We start from the raw sequence: 9440 nt of genomic DNA on the forward strand, positions 1-9440 counted from the left end.
GCCAAAAAAAAGTCCGAGAAACTTTTCAATGACAAACAATCTGATTTCTAAGCAAATCCACGGAGAACACATTTACAGAACTGACATCATCTCCCGCTGGGAACAAGTGTGTGACTGCGATGTCGTTTCTACTGTGCAAAAGAAATGGCCAAGTTTAATGAATTTAATATTATAATAAAATCAAATCACTTTATAATATTATTGATAAACATAGATTTGAATATATAAAATATTACCAGTTTTAAAGGATGTATAAACCCATTATAGAAGAATCTTTAATATGGGGATATAGATAAAAATAATAATAATAATAATCCACATTTCTAAAATGTATGTTTTTTATTTTATTATTATTAGAGGATCTCCTATATCATATTGTAATGGGTGCAACATTATTATTAATAATAATAATAAAATATGTTAACAAATAGAATTCTATTGCAAAGAAAATGTAAGAAATTCATTTAAATTTGTATAGGTTTAGCCCTTAATTTTTTTTCTATTAATGGCTCATTTTTCTTTTGTTTTAATGTAATTGTTGGGGATTTACCCTGTCCATGGGTTGAAAATGAGGATTCAAGGACATCGTATAACGAAGCTGGAGAAGACCCTACACTTACTTATTTTACATTTCACCATTACGTGTGGGGAAGAAGAACAGACACTTGCTGACTCTTCACTAGTTAACAGCGTCCTTAGCATCCCTACCATGTATTAAAATGTATTTAATAATATTGCTTATTGGGGTTTATTGGGGTAACTTGGTAACCATGAGATAAACATTTTTGTCAACTTGCATGAAGCTTACAGATTTTCAACTCTCTTCAAAAATAAACCTGCTCCATATAGTTATTATCCGCGCTTAAAATGAATGACATCATGTTATGTTGTGTTCAATTTTTACCAAGAAAGGTATAAAAACAGACAAATCCATATGGCTCGATGCCCTAACATGATGCTGGCAGTCATGTTTAACTAGTCACTAGCGGCATGAGTAGTTCCAGAAGACTGGAAGTTACTAACTGTAATACCACTTCACAAAAAACATAGCAGCGAAGATTCAGCGAACTACAGGCCAGTAAGTCTTAAATCGGCAGATGCCAAGTTAAGGGAAACCGTGCTAAAGGAGAGGATTATGAAATATCTGGAAGCAGCATATAGTAGATTATAGCATTATGCACACTGTTCTGTCAGAAACACCACAAGAGAGCAGACAATACAATAAAGCATCAGAAAATGCAAGAAGGGGGCTGGGTTGTAAAGCCAGAGGCGTTGGTAGCAGGAAGAGGGAAGGAGCTTCTGCCACAGATCTCTGGACAGAACTCACCTACAGTATTGTACTATTTCCACAGTCCTATTCCACATTTCTATACAAATCTTTTGACCTTTATGTTTGCCATTGAGGAGGTCAACAGTGATCCGGGAATCTTACCAAATATCATTCTAGGATATCATTTATTTGATTCATGTTCTAATGAAAAAAAGACAGTAAAAAGTGTCCTTTAGATTTTATCCGGACCAGGAAAGACCGTCCCTAATTACTCCTGTACTAAACGAGGGACCCTGGCTGGGTTTATTGGGGATGAACTTTCAGACACCACCATACCCATGGCACAAATCCTAAGCATGTATGGGTACGCACAGGTGAGCAGAATATGCACCGTTAGTACAATTGTTTAATATCTTTGATGTTAGTTACCTTGACTTACAAGTAGACAGTTACCCACTGCTTCAAGAGACCAGAGATGGTCAAGGGCTGTTGACAAGACCCTGCGATAGTAGGAGTGCAAGTGGAGTGAAGGCTGAAGAAGTGACGCAAGAGGGACATGAACAAGCGAACTCCACTATGGATGGAAATAGGGGAAGAGAAGGAGGGGATAAGAGAGAAGGACATGGTGAGAGAGAAAGAGGAGGGGAAGGTGACATTTTCGACCCATGGGTTATGCAAAAAAACTACAATAAAAAGCTCAATTGGGTTTATTTACTAAAGGTAGAGTTGGAAGGAATGTTTGGAGGAAAGTTTATTAACCTCTTTGTGACCCTAAGGACCCTCAGGGCAAATTACCAACTATATTTTAGGGTTTACTTTCCCATTTCCCATTTATACTAGCTGCTTATAGAATTTATGTACCAATGTTTTTAAATTGTATTAAACTTATACAAATAATAATAAGAAAAAGGGAAATAACGGTTTGAGAAAAAAATAGCAAAAACATAAAAATCTCTCCGGCCCTGTAGTGTATCAGCTCTGGTCCTTAAGAAGTTAACACTTAGGACTGTACATGGAATATCATTAACATATGCAGAGCAAGGGGTTCTGGTCAGTGGATATGAACAGGAAACTAGTGACAGGGGAGGAGCTTGTGAGCAGGTTATGAAAGGAAGAGATTCACCACTTTCCAATCATTTTGGAAGAGTATGCTCCTGCACAGGGCAGATTGTATCCGACGGGAAGATTCTCTTAGCGTGCTTTATGCTCCCCTGTGATTAGGGTAATATTTAACCCGTTTGCTGCTGGTGTGGAGAGATGTAAAGCTGGGTAACAGTATTCCTTTCGGTTTCCATAGTTACAGGGGTGATTTAAAGTGACAGGCCTAATGTCTCATGTTTAGATTATACTATTTGTCCTGCGTTTAGAAATACCTGATGTTTTCATGGTTTTTATTTTTGCTTTTTTCTACAAGTTATTGGGCAAAAAGTAAAAGTAGGATTTTGCTATTTCAAAACCAGTTTGTTTCCAAATCTAGTAATTATTCCCTCATGTTCTATTTTAGGTATCTTTGAAGCCGGCCAATGCAATTTACCCCATCAAACCATATATTTTTGAAAAATAGACACCTCAAGGTATTTCAAATGCCAGTACTGTAACTCCATGCATGAGATTCTACCACCAGCCTTTGCCAAAGTTTGTGGTATTAATTTGTTTGTATTTTTTCACACAAATTACACTATAGGTATAAATTTATAGCTCCAGGTATACGTTATTATCAAACAACACCTCGATATGTGTTCAGCAACATTTCCCGAGAACAGTGATACCACCCATGCATGGGTTTGCCTGATGTTTGGGAGCGAAAAGGCCACATTTGGGAAGTGCACTTTTCCCCCCATTTTGGTCAGTCTGTGCCTACACCCTATCTTTGAACCCGGCCACTCCAATTTACCCCTTGGGTATCTGAAATGCTTTTACTTTAGCTGGGCTCCATTGACTTGGACATCTTATTCACTTTCTGTCCTCAAACTCTCTGCTCGACCCCCTGCAATCCGGTTTCTGCCCACAGCACTCAATCGAAACTGTTCTCACCAAAATCACGAATGACCTTCTATTTGCTAGAAACAATGGCTACTACTCTAGCTTAATCTTACTTGACCTCTCTGCTGTTTTTGACACAGTTGACCACCCCCTCCAACTACAAACTCTCAGCTTTCTTGGTGTCCGTGACACTGCTCTCTCCTGGATTAACTCATATCTTTCCAACAGGTCCTCCTCGGTGTCTTTTGCTGACGACTCCTCCTCCTCCTCTATGCCTCTCTCTGTTGGAGTACCTCAGGGCTCTGTCCTGGGTCCTCTACTGTTCTCCATCTATACTTCCTCACTTGGAAAACTCATCGACAGCTATGGATTCAAATACCACCTCTATGTGGATCACACACAAATCTATCTCTCCACCCCCAATCTCTCTGCATCTGTCCTCTCTCAGATCAGCAGCTGCCTATCTGGCATCTCTTCCTAGATGGCCTCTCACCACCTCAAAATAAATATGTCTAAGACTGAGCTCCTTCTAATCCCTCCCTCTAACTCTATTCCCCTATCTGACCTTTCTATCACTGTTGACGGTGCCATCACCACACGTCCGCTGCCTCGGAGTGACCCTAGACTCTAACCTATCTTTCATCCCTCACATCAAATCACTCTCTAAATCTTGCCACTTCCATCTGCGTAACATTTCCAAAATTCCTCATTTCCTGACTGTCAGCACCATAAACAACTAATCCACTCCATCGTAATCTCTCATCTGCCAGGCTATTCTAACTCACCCGACGCTGTGCATCTGCCGCACCTCTCTGCGAGTCCCACCACTGGCTCCCCATCTATAGCAGAATTAAATTCAAAATACTCACTCTATCCTACAAAGCTCTCACTAACACCGCTCCCCTCTACCTATCCTCCCTCATCAGCAAATATACACCAGCCCGCCCGCTAAAATCCAACAATGACCTGCTCCTTGCATCTTCACTCATCGCCTCCTCCCATGCCCACCTACAGGACTTCTCTTGCGCAGCACCAACCCTCTGGAACTCTCGTCCCCATGCTACCAACTCTAACCTCCTTCAAACGCTCCCTAAAAACTTTTCTCTTCAGGGATGCCTACCACTGACATGAACATCAAAACCTCTCTCTCACTCACTTACAAACCTTATCTCGCCCCACAATAACATCATTCACTACCACGCAGTCCTCACCTCCTGTTTCTCACCCCTTATCCATCTAGAACGTAAATTCCTAGGGATCAGGGCCCTCCATTCCTCTTGTATGTGTATGTCAAATGATTGTCATTTTGTACTTGTCGTTATCTGTAAAATTTTTACCTTGTACAGCGCTGCAGAATCTGTTGGCGCTTTATAAATAAAGTATAATAATAATAATAATGTATATGGGGTATTCCTGTACTCGAGAGGTGTTTCTGAAGACAAATCACGAGTTGTTTCAGTAATTTTATGTAACCAGGGTAAAACATACTGAAATACTGTGTTTGGATAGAATGGGTTTGTTAAAAATGAAAAAAATAAATGTTACTGCAATGTTTAGGACGGACTGGCACTAAAATGGTTAAATAAAAAAGTGTTAAAATGCCCCAAGTAAAATACTTTGGGATGTCATCTTTCAAAAAAATAAATACTTTTGTTGAGCAGTTTCTCTTTTTCTGGACGCTATTGGGGCGCAACTCCCCCAGAAACAGCGATGCGAGTCATTCATATTTAACCCTGTAAGTGCCAAAATAAATGAAAATATGAGGTGTTTCCAAAAACTGATTTTGTCTGGCCGCAAGGTCCCTAATTACTCTTGTGGGAATGATAATAAGGTGGATGGATTTATTAGTGATCACCAATCAGGTGCTACCATTCCCATAGCACAGTTATGATTCACTGCCATCTCAAGTGAGTCTTTTTTCAGAGAAGTTGTACAAAGGCTCCAGCTTCACTCATCTGGAGAAGACCCAGAACACGATCCTAACTGCTAAATTCTTACAGCAACTCATGTTATCAATTTGCTTACATTGCAAACTTGAGTCTTAACCCCTTAAGGACCGGGCTCATTTTTCGTTTTGTACCCTGTGGGACCGAGGCTGTTTTAATACTTTTGTGGTGCTTGTGTTCAGCTGTAATTTTCTCCTCACCCATTTAGTGTACCCACATAAGTTATATATTGTTTTTTTCAGGACAAGATGGGCTTTCTTCAGATACCATTATTTTGATCGTATCATCTTATTTACTATAAAAAAATAAAAAAAACATGGTGAAAAATTGAAAAAAAAACACATTTTATGACTTTTATTTGAAAAATCTTTTACTCACCTAAAAAAGCAAGTAAAAAAACTAGCTAAATAGATTCTACTACTTGTCCTGAGTTTAGAAATACCCAATGTTTTTATGTTTTTTTGCTGTTTTTTGTAAGTTATAGGGCAATAAGTACAAGCAGCGTTTTATGATTTCCAAATCTTTTTTAACAAATCTGCTCAGTCTGCCTCCATCTCCTCTTTGGAACATCTTTGAAGCCGGTTAACTCAATTTAACCCCCTCAAACCATATATTTTTGAAAACTAGACACCCCAGGGTATTCCAAATGCTGTTATTTTAACCCTTTCCATGCACCAATTATACAACTACACTTTGTCAAACTTTGTAATAGTAAATTTTTTTATTTTTTTTTCCACACAAATTGTATTTTAGTTATAGATATACAGGTTCTGGTATATGTCACTATCAAACAACACCCCAATGTGTGTTCAGGAACATCTCCTGAGTACAGCGATACCCCACATGCATGGGTTTGTCAGATCGTTTGGCTGGTAAAAGGCTACTTTTGGGGCATGCGTAATTCAGGTGGTCATTTGGTCATTGTGCCTCCCTCTCCTCTTTGGAATATCTTTGAAGCCGGTTAACTCAATTTAACCCATTCAAACCATATATTTTTGAAAACTAGACACCCCAGGGTATTCCAAATGCTGTTATTTTAACCCTTTCCATGCACCAATTATAGAACTACACTTTGTCAAACTTTGTAATAGTAATTTTTTTCACACAAATTGTACTTTAGTTATAGATATACAGGTTCTGGTATATGCCACTGTCAAACACCCCCCCAATGTGTGTTCAGGAACATCTCCTAAATGCAGTGATACCCGACATGCATGGGTTTGTCGGGTTGTTTCAGATTTAAAATGCCACATTTGGGAAGTGCGCTTTTTTTCTCCATTTTGGTCAGTCTGTACCTATGCCCTATCTGTGAGCTAGGCCACTCCAATTTACCCCATCAGCCATTTTTTTTATATATTAGACACCCCTTGGGTATTTGAAGTGCTTTTATTTTAACTCTTTGTTGAGATTTTTGAGAAATTTTAGCACTTGCTCAAAATAATAAACTTTATTTTTTAATTTAATTTTATTTTTTTAATACTTTTTTTATATTTTTTTTTACACATTTTGCTGGTACTGGATGGTTCATCTAGTGACATCACTGCATAATTATTTTTAAATGTTAGCAAATTTTTTTTTATTTTTTTTTTTCATTTTTTATTTTTTTTTTGAATATTTTACTAATCACATAGTGATTAGAAAGCTGGGCTCCATTGACTTGCATGGTTGAATGCAGTACCTGTATTCAACCAGCAAGTGGAGCCAGTTCTCTAGAGGGTCTGGAGACCCTTTAGCGAACTTTTTCGTCTCTATTGTTTTATTTCCCGGACCGCCGCCATCTTGCTTGATGGCGAAGATCACCGGCAGCGGCGGCTGTGACCGCTCTCCGGAGCGGTCACAGCCCACCTAGAGGTAAGTGTTTGGTGTCGCTGGATGCCTCCTGATCAAGGCATTCCAGTGACACCATTTAAGTTTAGGAGGCGATCGTTGATCGCCTCCTAAACGCTTTTAAAACGGGCGTCCGCCGCCATACAATGTATGGCGGCTGTTGACGCCCCGGGGAGGGGCCAGACATGGCCCCCGATGCCGATCTCGGCCTTGCTGAATGCCTCGACATCGAGGCATTGCAGCAAGGCCGTTTAAGCGAAGAAAGTGATCCTTGATCACTTTCTAAGCTTATTTAATTTTTTGACGGTTCAGGACCGTCAAAGGTCATTTAGTGACCTTCTTGTTATGACGGTCCTGAACCGGCAAAGGTCGCGAAGGGGTTAATTGAAAGACATCTGAAGTGCTGTATGTGATGGCTGTTTGATGTTTTGCCCAAAGATATTTCTGGAAACAGCTTCACAAAGTAAACAACCTCTAGAGCTAGAGGCTTGTGCTCAGTCTTCTGATATAATGCAGGGAGAGTCCAGGAACTGGGTTATTACTTCCTGGGGATTAAAGGAAGTGACGGACATTTTATAAAAAAAAATGTCCCCACTATGCTAATGGTGGATGTCAGAGCTGGATAATATGAATATAACTAGAATACAAAAGGTACATTCACACAAATTGTGCATTTCTGTATTAAATCATATTATTTAAAATTCAAATAGAATAAAATCATATCCAATCAGAAAACCTCCGTCAATTAAATTTTAAAAAACCATGACATATGCAGAAAAATCAATGATAAATTAAAAGTGCTGAATAACATTTACATCTGAGAAAACGATAAATATTATTAAAGGACATAAAACTGCCGATGAATGAAACTTCCTTCTAAAACTAACCAATACTCTAAAGACATTAAAGTCTGTGTTTGTATATTTCTGTCCATGCAGACAATTACCGGCGCTCTGCGGTTTTCTTATAATTTAAAACCAACATAGAATTGCGATCCCAAAACACAAAGTCCTGCATCTATATTGAGACTCCATTGCAATGAATGAGACCGCACTGTATAAAAAGAGCCGAGATGTTCAGGTTCATTACAATGATATCAGATGCAGCAGATGCCACTGACCCACACGGTGCTCGATTCCACCGAACCCGGCAGACACTCTCTGGCACTCGGCAGGTTACTGGGCTGCATGATGCTGATCGCTGGGTCTCTTCCATTGAAACGTCTCGTTTGTTTGTTGCTCCTGTGTGTGACGCCCTGCAGATCTGAGATCCAGAGCCCAGCACTGGCCTGTCATCTGCAAGTCATCAAACCATTTGAAGACTTTGAGTATTTTAAAGATGGGGACCTTATAATTGGAGGAGTTCTCACGGTGAATAATCAAATGAGGAATTTTTTTTTTTCTGGAAAGGATCATTTTTCCCCCCAAATAGTCTGTGTCACGTAAGTTCCCACAACTAACCATAAAAATAATATCTGCAGAACAAATTCATTTTATAGAGAGCCCAAAACTACTAAGGGAAGTGACTCTGTTAAGCAGTAAATCCAGTTGCTGTCCAGCTGTTTTCATACATTACATTTTTTATTTCCCCCTGCGTGGTATAACTTGCACACATGCTCTAGTGCTATTTTGAGGTAAATATATACATATTTATGACTTTTTTTATTACTTTTTATTAGGCTGTTTTGTGAAATTAACTTTACACAATGTATGATGTGTTTTTTTTTCTTGCAATATTATGAATTTTATGCTATTGACTTGATTGGGAGAGTTTATATCTTTTTGTAAATCTACCCATATAAATTTTAAAAAATATTATGAGGATATTGGAGAAAATACGTATCTGTAAAACAGAGGTCATTGTGTTTTACACTAAGGAGCTGACATCCCCTTTTGAGAACATGATAAATGCATGATAATGGCTACAAAGGTTAACCGAAATGTTGACTATTTTTTATTTTATTAAACCAACTCTTGAAACATTAGGGCTGACACTATGTAGAATTGGCAAGAAAATGAAAACACATTAGGAAAAGAAAAAGAGATTGAGAGTTTGAGGAGGGAACAGACAGAAATAGAGGGACTATACTATGTACCTCCCAAGGATTCCTGTATTTCATAAGATTTTTCTCTTCAGAAGAAGTGTATAAGGTGAATTTTCGATGTCTTTTTTATGTAGATTCGTCTTTAAAAAAAAAAAAAAATAGACATTTTTAATCTGTGAAGAGGGGCCACATGTTGTACTGGGTGGGACCAGACTCAGCCATGACCACCACTCTCCACTGTATTCAGACATTTGCACCCATCTCAGGCAGGACTAGGAATGGGCTTGAGACAAAAATATTTCACAAAGGTCCTTGATTTATCTTCCGGAAGACATGTCCTACATTAAATAAATATGTGAGGGTAATTACG

This window comes from Spea bombifrons, chromosome 1 (genome assembly GCF_027358695.1).
Source record: "Spea bombifrons isolate aSpeBom1 chromosome 1, aSpeBom1.2.pri, whole genome shotgun sequence".
Taxonomy (NCBI): domain Eukaryota; kingdom Metazoa; phylum Chordata; class Amphibia; order Anura; family Pelobatidae; genus Spea; species Spea bombifrons.